The sequence below is a fragment of the Adiantum capillus-veneris genome, chromosome 25 (genome assembly GCF_014529385.1).
Source record: "Adiantum capillus-veneris isolate H3 chromosome 25, ASM1452938v2, whole genome shotgun sequence".
NCBI lineage: Eukaryota > Viridiplantae > Streptophyta > Polypodiopsida > Polypodiales > Pteridaceae > Adiantum > Adiantum capillus-veneris.
This window is the reverse complement of record NC_140955.1, coordinates 28,805,547-28,816,124: the sequence shown is the minus strand read 5'-3', so window position 1 is coordinate 28,816,124 and position 10,578 is coordinate 28,805,547.

Below are 10,578 nucleotides of genomic sequence, written 5' to 3'. Positions count from 1 at the left end.
TTATCGTGCAAATATTTTATGATCTTCAAGGGGTATAAGAGAGGTGCGAGTCCAATTGAGGAGAGGAAGCAACTTTTCTAGAGCAAGTATGACCAATTGATTCATTTATGTGACACCAAATACTTAGTTTGGCTATGACTATACATGTTTTCTTTAGGAAGTCACAGAACAACTCTCTCTCTCTCTCTCTCTCTCTCTCTCTCTCAGTCTCTCAGATTGTTCGCTCGGTTATTTCCTTGCTCGAAAATATTCTCTCGCCATATGGTAGGACTCAAAATAACAGGGCATCACCTTGTCTTAATACTGGAGTCCTACGAGGCTTGCCTACAGCTTAACCACTATTGAACTATTAGAAGCTTGACAGGAGCCGGTGCTGTTTTGGTGTTGAATGACCCTCTCTTCTATTCCTTGCAATTAATGGTATTCAAGCCACGAGTACCATAGCTTGAGTGATTTTTCTAAAGGGGTAAAGAGGAGTAGCAACTAGGGCTTGAAGTGCCAAAGTACACCTAAAAAGTTTACACCTGAAAGTTGTTAGAATGGCTGACAATAGTAAACAGAGTGAAATTAATGTCGATAACTTTGAATTTGCTAATGACCAAGCTATTAACGATGCCAGGATGCTTGTTAACTATCTTATTTCTAGGCTTCAACAAGCCATGGGCAATCCATCTCTCCATAGTGAAGTGCAGTGACAGCTTCGTGCTCATGGGATTCTCCAAGCTCCCCACCATGATGAGAGAGCACCTAGGAAGCCTCCTTGTGAGACTTCCAAAAGAGGCCTTTCTCCGATCCAGGAAGAAGAAGAGGATCCATACTAAGGGCTCAAAAATTTGCTTCTTGATGACGCATCTCCTTCTCAAACAAGAACACAAGAGCTCCCACCGAAGGAACGAGAAAGAAGTGAGTCTCCTACCACCTTGGTGGAGATGGCTCCACGAAGACGACGGGCTAAACACTCTCCATCACCTCCAAAACGGAGAAGACCACTGCACTTTTCTCCACACCATGATTCAAAGAGGGATGCCAAGAAATGGTGGTCTAGCCTACGGGCCAACGGTGAAACTCCACGAACATGGAAAGCTTTAAGAGCTTCCATTATGAAGCAATTTTTGGCCACCGATGCCAAAGACAAAGTACTCACCGAATGGCGAAGCTTAAAGCTCTCTCCTTATGAATCCATTCACAAATATGTAGACAAGTTTTGGGACCTACAACTCAAAGCCACTGTCTTCAAAAAGTTGGATTTTGGAGAGCAAAAGCAACAATTTTGTGCGGGCTTAACTGAAGAAATGGTGGAGTATGTCAACTCCCAAAGGCCACGCACCATATCGGCGGTTATACACCATGCTATGGTGGCTTCTCGAATCAATTTCCAAACAGAGGCTAAAAGAAATTCTAAGCTCACGGAAAACAAGGATTCCAATGAGCCTAAGGGGAAGGACAATGTCCAACAGTCTCCTAAGGGCAACTCCAACAAAGCTAAAGAGAAGGGAGTTTACAAAGGTAAAAACAAACTCTCTCTTGAAGAGCTTGAACGTTATTGCAAGGATAACTGTTGTTTCAAGTGCGGAAAGCAAGGGCGCGCGTATCACGCTTGTCCCCAAAAGAACACCCACCATGAGCCTCCTCGAGCTACCTTGGTCAAAATCCAAGAGGAGGAAACTCACCACGAAGGATCTCCTATATGCCATGCTTGGTGAAATGTAAGAGAACATGATGCTTTTATTCTCTTTGACCCTGGTTCTACTCACAATTTCATATCCACAGAGTTGGCCACCAAGCTAGGCATACAAGCCTACGAGATGGGAGATGTCCTACCCGCAAATGGTGCTTTAAAGGGGCAAGAAGCTTCAGTCACTCCCTTAATCTGGAAATTGAGGCTCCATGTCCAAAGATATGTGGACAAAGAGGACTTCTTTATCTCTCCTCTCAAGCATGAGGATGTAATCCTAGGGGCACCATGGTTTGATCGCATGGCTGCCAATGTTAAATTCCCTGAAAGGAGAATCTACTTTAGGTTTAGGAAAAAGGATATGTACATAGATGCTAAGCAAATGGGTAACACCATACCCATTGTACATATGCAAGCTTTTAACAAGTCAATAAAGAGCTCTATTTTTGTGTACATGATTTTTGTTAAAGATTCTCAAAATGAACCTAATGCTTTAACAAAAGAAAATATTATAAACAATCACAAAGAATTAGAGTTATCCAATTTTCTCAAGGGGTTTCAAGATGTCTTTATTGATGACATCCCATGTGAGCTACCTCCTAAACGAGGCAATGATGACCATGCAATTGAACTTCTTCCAGGAAGTTCACCGCCTAATAAACCTCTTTATAGAGTTTCTCAAGCTCAAAAAGAGGAGATTATGCGGCAAGTGCATGAGTTAGTTGAGAAGGGCATGGTTAGGCCTAGCTCATCTCCATTTTGCTCACATGTGCTATTAGTGCAAAAGAAAGACGGCACATATCGTATGTGTGTTGACTATAGAGCACTAAATAGGATCACTATCAAGAATAGGTTTCGCATTCCATGGGTAGAAGACCTATTTGATAAGCTACAAGGGTCCACCTACTTCAGTAGGATTGACCTAAAAAGTGGCTATCATCAAATAAGGGATAGTTGATGAAGATATTGTAAAGACCGCATTTTGCACTATGTTTGGTCTTTATGAATATTTTGTCATGCCTTTTGGCTTGACCAATGCACCAACCACATTCAACCGCTTGATGGAGAAGCTATTCATGCCTCAACCTTTACTGGGTGTTCTTTGATGATATCATCATCTACTCTAATTCATTGGACGAACACAAGCAACACCTCCAGGTAATATTTCAAGTTCTAAGAGAGAATAAACTTTATGTAATCGAAAGAAAAGTGAATTTTTCTTGCAAGAGATTCAGTATTTAGGTCACATTATCTCTCAAGATGGCATCCAAATGGATCCATCAAAGTTAGAGGTAATAAAAGGATGGCCTAAACCAAGGAATATTCATGAACTAAGAAGCTTTATAGGTATGTGTGCATACTATAGACGCTTCATAGAAAAAGTTCTCACTAATAGCAGGACCATTACATGACCTAACAAAGAAAAAAGTTAGGTATACATGGTCTGCCAAGGAGAACAATGCTTTCAAAAAGCTTATCTCTCAACCTGTTCTTACATTACCGAATCTCTCAAAGCCATTTGAGGTCCAATGTGACGCTTGTGGTGATTGCCTTGGAGCTGTTTTGCTCCAAGAAGGGCACGCCATAGCCTGTGAAAGTCGAAGGCTCGACCCTATTGAGCAAGCTCTAGGCATATATGAAAAGGAACTCCTCACAGTTCTACATGCCTTAGACTCATGGAAGCACTATTTATTGGGGACTCCTTTTATTCTGCAAACGGATCACCAAAGTCTTAAGTAGTTCATGACGTAGACCAAGCTCTCCGACAAACAAATGAGGTGGGCAAATTTTCTTTTGCAATTTCATTTTCATATTGCTCACATTGCTCGCAAGCATAATCAAGTAGCTGATGCACTCTCAAGACGGCCGAGAGTGAATGCAATTTCCATACCGAACCACAATAATCTATCTTCAATGATAGATGAGTATTCTATTGATCCCGATTTTAGAGATGTGATTTCAGCCCTTGCATTATGGAAGAAAGAGGAACCATTTACTTTACAAGATGGCTATCTTCTCTATGGCAATAGACTATGTGTTACTAACTCACTACGTGAGAAAGTAATGTATGAATCTCATGCTCCTCCTTATGCGGGGCATAGAGGGATTCAGTCTAACCTAAAGGGGATTGAAACACATTTCTATTGGCCTACCATGAAAGCAAACATACAAGAGTATGTTTCTAAATGTGTGGTATGCCAAAAGACGAAGTTTGATAAAGGGAAGCAACCTGGATTGCTTCAACCTTTGTCAATCCCTAATTGACCATGGGAGAGCATATCCATGGATTTTATCTTTGGATTGCCTAAGCTATCCATGGGAATACGTGAATATGGATGATAGTGACAAGTTTACTAAACAAGCTCATTTTATACCTGTCAAAAAGACTTCAAAGCCCATCAAATGGGAACCCTCTTCATATCACAAATCTTCAAGTACCATGGCTTGCCAATGTCCATAGTGTCAGATAGAGATCCTAGAATGACCAGTGATTTTTGGAAGGGTCTCTTTGAGAATTTAGGGACAAGGCTAAACTTCTCTTCGGCCTATCACCCACAAAAAAATGGCCAAAGTAAAATAGCTAACCATTCTTGATCTACTAAAAGCCCATGTAATGAAGTAGATCAAAGGTCCCAATGGAAGAAGTACTTACCTTTAGTGGAGTATGCCTACAATAACACTGTACATACTTCCGCGGGAAAAGTACCTTTCGAGGTAATTGAGGGAAGATCCAAAAGTCCCTTGCTACTTAAGGTACACGGGAAGATCTTCGCTGCAGATGAGTATAGCCAAGACCTACAAGAATCTTTCCAAAAGATTAAGGATGCTATCTCTATCTCACAACAAAGGCAAAAGGTTGTTGCTGACAAGCACAAAAGAGCCCAAGCCTTTAAAGAAAATGATTGGGTCTTATTCAAATTTCCAAGGCTCGATTAAGGAACATGACGGGCAAGAATCCTACGGGACACCAAAAGTACTATGCTAACTTAGCAAAAAGGTGCTATGGTCCCTCATAGATTCTTAGGCCACTCAATGAGATGGCCTATCAACTCAAGTTGCCCAGCCATTGGCTCATACACAATGCTTTCCATGTGAGCCTACTAAAGCCTTACAAAGGAGAGCCACCGCAAGAACCGACTATTGAAGACCCACCGGAGATCGAGGACCAAGAAGAGGTGTTGCAGCCCGAGTCCATTCTCCAACATGAAGACAAGGTATTAAGAGGTGGTAAGACTATCTGATGATATCTTATTAAGTTTAAGAATTATCCTTTTGAAGATGCTAGATGGATGCAAGGCATACAATTAAAGGATAACCTAAACCTTGTCAATGCTTACAATGCTTCCCTACAGTAAGCAAATGTACAAATGTTAAAAACGAACAAAGTTTTGTCTTATAAGACTCTCTTTTTCTTTATGGTGCACAAAAATGAAGTAGTATGCATGCTTAGATCAAGTTTATGGAGACGACGTCTCCCAAACACGAAGTAGACCTTGTCACTCTACTATGGAAGATTGATAGGACTGATGTAAATGTTACATTGGTATCAGAGCTCAAGGTTTCTCTTTCTTGCTCAAGAAGGGAGGTCATCAAGCAAGCTATAAATGGTTGGTATTATTAAATGCATGTGAGTAAGTAGAATAGGGATTTTTTAGCCTTGGAGTGTGCCTGTCTTTGTGCAGTCAATGGGGCATCACAGTCGAGAGCTATGGTCTTAATAGTGGAGTCCTACGGGTCTTGCCTACGGCTTAACCACTATTAAGCTATTAGAAGCTTGACAGGAGCCGGTGCTGTTTCGGTGTTGAACGATCCTCTCTTCTATTCCTTGCAATTAATGGTATTCGAGCCACGGGTACAATAGCTTGAGTGCTTTTTATAAAGGGGTAAAGAGGAGTAGCAACTAGGGCTTGAAGTGCCAAAGTACACCTAAAAAGTTTACACCTAAAAGTTGTTAGAATGGTTGACAATAGTAAAGAGAGTGAAATTAATGTTGATAACTTTGATTTTTGCTAATGAGCAGGCTACTAATGATGGCCCGATGCTTGTTAACTATCTTGTTTCTGGGCTTCAACAAGCCATCGACAATCCATCCCTCCAAAGCGAAGTGCAACGGCAGCTTCATGCTCATGGGATTTTCCAAGCTCCCACCATGACGAGAGAGCACCTAGGAAGCCTCCTTGAGAGACTTCCAAAAGAGTCCTCTCTCCGATTCGGGAAGAAGAAGAGGATCCATATGAGGGTGAAAGCATGGGTTGGTGGTGCAAAAAGTAGTGTCCTTGACACCTCTTGTGAGGCACAATTGGATGGTGTTTTGTTGGCAGTTTTCAAAAGCCAAAAGATAAATATTTAATATTTCTAAAGGCTGTTGTGCCAACAACTTTAACGGTTCTTGATTTAGTCGAATGCAAGGCTCTCTACCTACCCTTTTAGTAGTCTACGAGCTCTCTCTCTCTCTCTCTCTCTCTCTCTCTCTCTCTCTCTCTCTCTCTTGCAAGAAGAAGGAAAATTGCAGCAGGAACTTGTGGAGAATTGTCATAAGGTGTGGAGACTAAAGGTCCAGGAGATCGGGATGGAGATGTTGCAGCAGGAGATTGGCCAACAGGATGTGTCTGAGTAGCAGCCTCCAATCGATTGTCACCTTTTGTGGAATGTCTATTTCAACAGCTTGGGAGAGCACGTTCCGCACCAGCAACAACCTCCACACAATTTCCATGTTGGATGGCCGGCCATTGCTTGTGGTGTCGGATGAAGAGAGGATTGTGCAAAACGAGCCACCTCCAAGTACACTGCAGGGCTCTGAGTACTTTCAGCAGCATGCGCAATACAATCCACTTCATGATGACATGACTCACAATTACCACAGGGATGACTCAGTCACAATTCGCCATGAAGGTAACCATCGGATGTGAGAATATTGGTCTATGATGAAAAGAGAGAGCCGTAGGAGACAACGAGAAAGTGATGCATCAGGTTCAAGGTCAACAGAAGATGTGAATCAAGTTTGCATGAAAGTCTCAAAATTCTGGGAGGAAGCAACAAAAGGCATGACTTGCGATGCTAAGAAAACCGCCTTTCAATGTCTTCTAGGAATGCCATCTTTTAGACGTTTGCATCATGCATCTGAGAAGTCAATACTATCCAATATTCGAGGCACAATTACTAAAGTCAAAGCATCCATGTCTAAAGAGGAGCTGAAGATTAAAAGAGATGTTTGCATGATTTTGGTGAATAGTGAAGGAGATCCATCAAGGTCTATTAGCAACTCCAAGATGGCCAGATTTACTGGATTGCATCGGCAAAACTTTGCAGCAACCAATTCAAGGTTAAAACAGGCTGAGGTTGGCGCATTTCCTTTGCAATTATGTAGTCGTCAAGTACCTCAAAGTTCCACCATCACACAAGCGACAAAAGACCTTGTTTTTTCCTTTTGGCAGACAGAGACAAGAGTGTCGCCAAACAAAAAAGATGTGTGTCGAAAACGATTGGGCAAAAAATCTTACATAAAGCATCCAATACATTTGCTTGATGATTCACAGGTATGCTCCTAAAGTTTCATAGGTATGAACTTTGGGTGTAGAGAAAAGTCATAGAGTTCCTTTCAAAGGTAGTCATGGAAGTACCATGATAGTATAAAAGGCTCTTTAGGTACTCTAGATCTTTGAAAGAGTCTAGAATACCTCGCAAAGGTAGCCTTGAAAGTACCATGCGAGTCTAAATGGGTCCTCTAAGTACTTTGGAGGTAGAAAAAGTTCATAGAGTTCCTTTCAAAGGTAGTCATGGAAGTACCATGACAGTAAAGAGGCTCTTTAGGTACTCTGGACCTTTCAAAGGTAGTTATTTACCATGAGAGTGAACAGGTTCTCTAGGAACTTTGGAGGCAGAGAAAAGTCACATAGTTCCTTTCAACGGTAGTCATGGAAGTACCATGATAGTATAAAGGCTCTTTAGGTACTTTGGATCTTTGAAAGAGTCTAGAATACCTCGCAAAGGTAGTCTTGAAAGTACCATGTGAGTTTAAATGGGTTCTCTAGGTACTTTGGAGGTAGAAAAAGTTCATAGAGTTCCTTTCAAAGGTAGTCATGGAAGTACCATGACAGTAAAGAGGATCTTTAGGTACTCTGGATCTCTGAAAGAGTCTAAAATACCTCACAACGGTAGTCTTGAAAGTACCATAGAGTTCATTTCAAAGGTAGTCATGGAAGTACCATGATAGTAAAGAGGTGCTCTAGGTACTTTGGAGGTAGAAAAAATCATTGAATACCTCACAGAGCTTTTACTTTGATGGGTTTTACTTTGAAAAAATTCAGAGCCTCTGATGGGTTTTATTTTTTCTTGCACAGGGTGAGCTTTACATGAGGTTCCAAATGCAATATCCACACATCAAGATCTCACTCAGATGTTTTGAGGGATTGAAAACTTGGTTTGTTCGTAAGTTGAAGGACCGTTACACGTGCTGCTGTATTGCTCATATTCAGATGATATATCTCAAGGAAGCATTCAACCACATGAGACACAGTAAGACAGGCATGCATGGCGATGGGTGTGGTTGCATGTGTGCTATATGCTTGCCAAAAGAGGCTCCAAGTAAGTGTGAAGCTGCCACGTACACATACACCAGTGTAAGCACATTGGCTGAAAGTGTGTTATGTGAAAAACCAATGGACCCCGCATTTCATAAGTTGACTTGCTTGAAGGGAGAATGTCCTCAATGTGGGTCGAAGAGATTATTGCTTTGTCCAAACGAAACACTTGAAAGTGCAGCCCAAATTTCTGTTAAGGTGTTTGAAGACGTTGCCTCAACCCATTCTCAAGGAAAGAAGCGCAAGGATCTTCTGGTGAAGGAAATGGGATGCAAGGATTTCACAACTTTTCTTAAAAAGCATTTGACCACTTACATCCGACACAATTTTATTGCCAGGTGGCAATCTCAGCAGTTCAAAGATTGCATTCATAGGTTTCCTAGAGATGTAGTGGTCTCTGTTATTGACTTTGCAAAAATTACTCATTTAAGGAGCAAAATGAAATCCAGTCAATGCATTGGTACTCTTCACAAGTCACCATCTTGGTGCACATTACATACATTCGAGATGAGAAAGACCGGGTGTTAAAATATACACATTTTTACATTTCTGATGACAAAGATCATGACACGCTTTTTGTGCAACATTGCTTGCAACTGCATAGTGTTTGGCTTCAAAATCAGGGATTCAACTTCTTGAAGCGGCACTGGGTGTGGTCAGATGGATGTGCTGCTCAATTCAAGTCATCTAGACCGTTCTTCTTCGTGTCAAGGTACGCCGGGTTTTATTCCACCTCTGATGAAAAGTTTCCAGAAATTTGTTTCTGCCCAGCATTGAAGGTGGGTCATTGTTTTAGGTACTATGGTTTGACTGGCATTGAAATGTTGTGGAGTTTCTTTGCCTCGGGCCACGGCAAAGGGGAGCATGATGGGGCAGGGGCATTTGTTAAGAGGGCTTTAACACATGAGCAGTTAAAGGCTGATGCATGACACATGAAGTGTGCCAAGGATGTTGTTGGCTTCTTGAAGCATAAATTTAATGATGAAAGTGATCACACAGAGGTGAATTGGATTTTTTGGGAGGTCCAAGCAACTGAGGTGCCAAGCGAGAAGAAGTGGAATTGCAAGCGAGTTGAAGGCTCACGATCAATACACTGTGTCAATGGATACTCCAAGAGCGACAAGTGTGCACTCCGTTCCAGACTTCTCGCTTGTTTTTGTGAATTTTGTATGTCCCAGCGTTGGAGGCGATGCTTGAACAACACACATGTTGAGTACTGGGAGTATCTAACCCTTGAGGCATTGGATGGTGACAATGCAGAAAGTGAATATTTTAGCGATGACGAAGGATCAGATATGCCGATGTATGGTGGGCACCACGACGCAATTAGTGATGCTCTATGCATCGGTGATGCCTTTGCCACCAATGCCAATGAAGATGGAGCTGACTTCTACCTTTTGAGGTGCTCATAGGAGAAATACAAAACAGCAAGAGCCTTGAGTGATTCCTGGGGAAACATACTTTTGGCATGGAGCGATTTGGTTGAGGGGTACTATTACGAGCTAGTAGAAGTTGTCGAGCATATCTATTACATGCCTGCTAGTCAACCAAAAGTGCTTCTTGCATCACACTTGGTTAGATCGATTAAGATACCCTTGGAACCCTTAGAAGGAGAGCCACATAAGTTCAAACTCGCTGCAAAAGTATATGAAAATGTGTACAACAGTATGCCAATAGTGATATAGGTTGTTGCCCAAGTAACTTGTGTTGGGTTTCAAGCCCAAGTCGTCATAACCCGTGGGAAATGGCTTTTGTAGCCATGCAGTTACAAGTGTACTTGCAGTTCAGTTTTGCATGGCAATTGCATGGAAGGTCCAAATCTATATATGTATCTCAAGGCTTAATACTAATACAAGAGTTATTTTTACTGTGTTGACTTCTCTCTCTCTCTCTCTCTCTCTCTCTCTCTCTCTCTCTCTCTCTCTCTCTCTCTCTCTCTCTCTCTCTCTCTCTCTCTCTCTCTCTCTCTCTCTCTCTCTCTCTCTCTCTCTCTCACTCTGCTCTCGTTTTTCTCTGCACGCCAACTCCAAGCCATGGCAACCCTTCGACTGCATCCACCATAGCTTCCCAACCCCAACAACTGGTATCAGAGCTAGGTGCTCTCTCATGGCAAGCTTAACGTCTCAAGGTGCTGCTCCAGGAGGCACACGAAGCCGGAGGTGCTGAGGGGTTTACAGAGCCGCAATTGCGTAACCACAAGCAAGAGAAGGTGGGCCGCCAAAGCGTTCTGAACTACTGCCGATTGCAAAACTGCATGGTTTGGTGATCACAACGCTTCAGAGCTTGGGAGCTTCATCACCAAACAAGGCCTCCCTACTCACT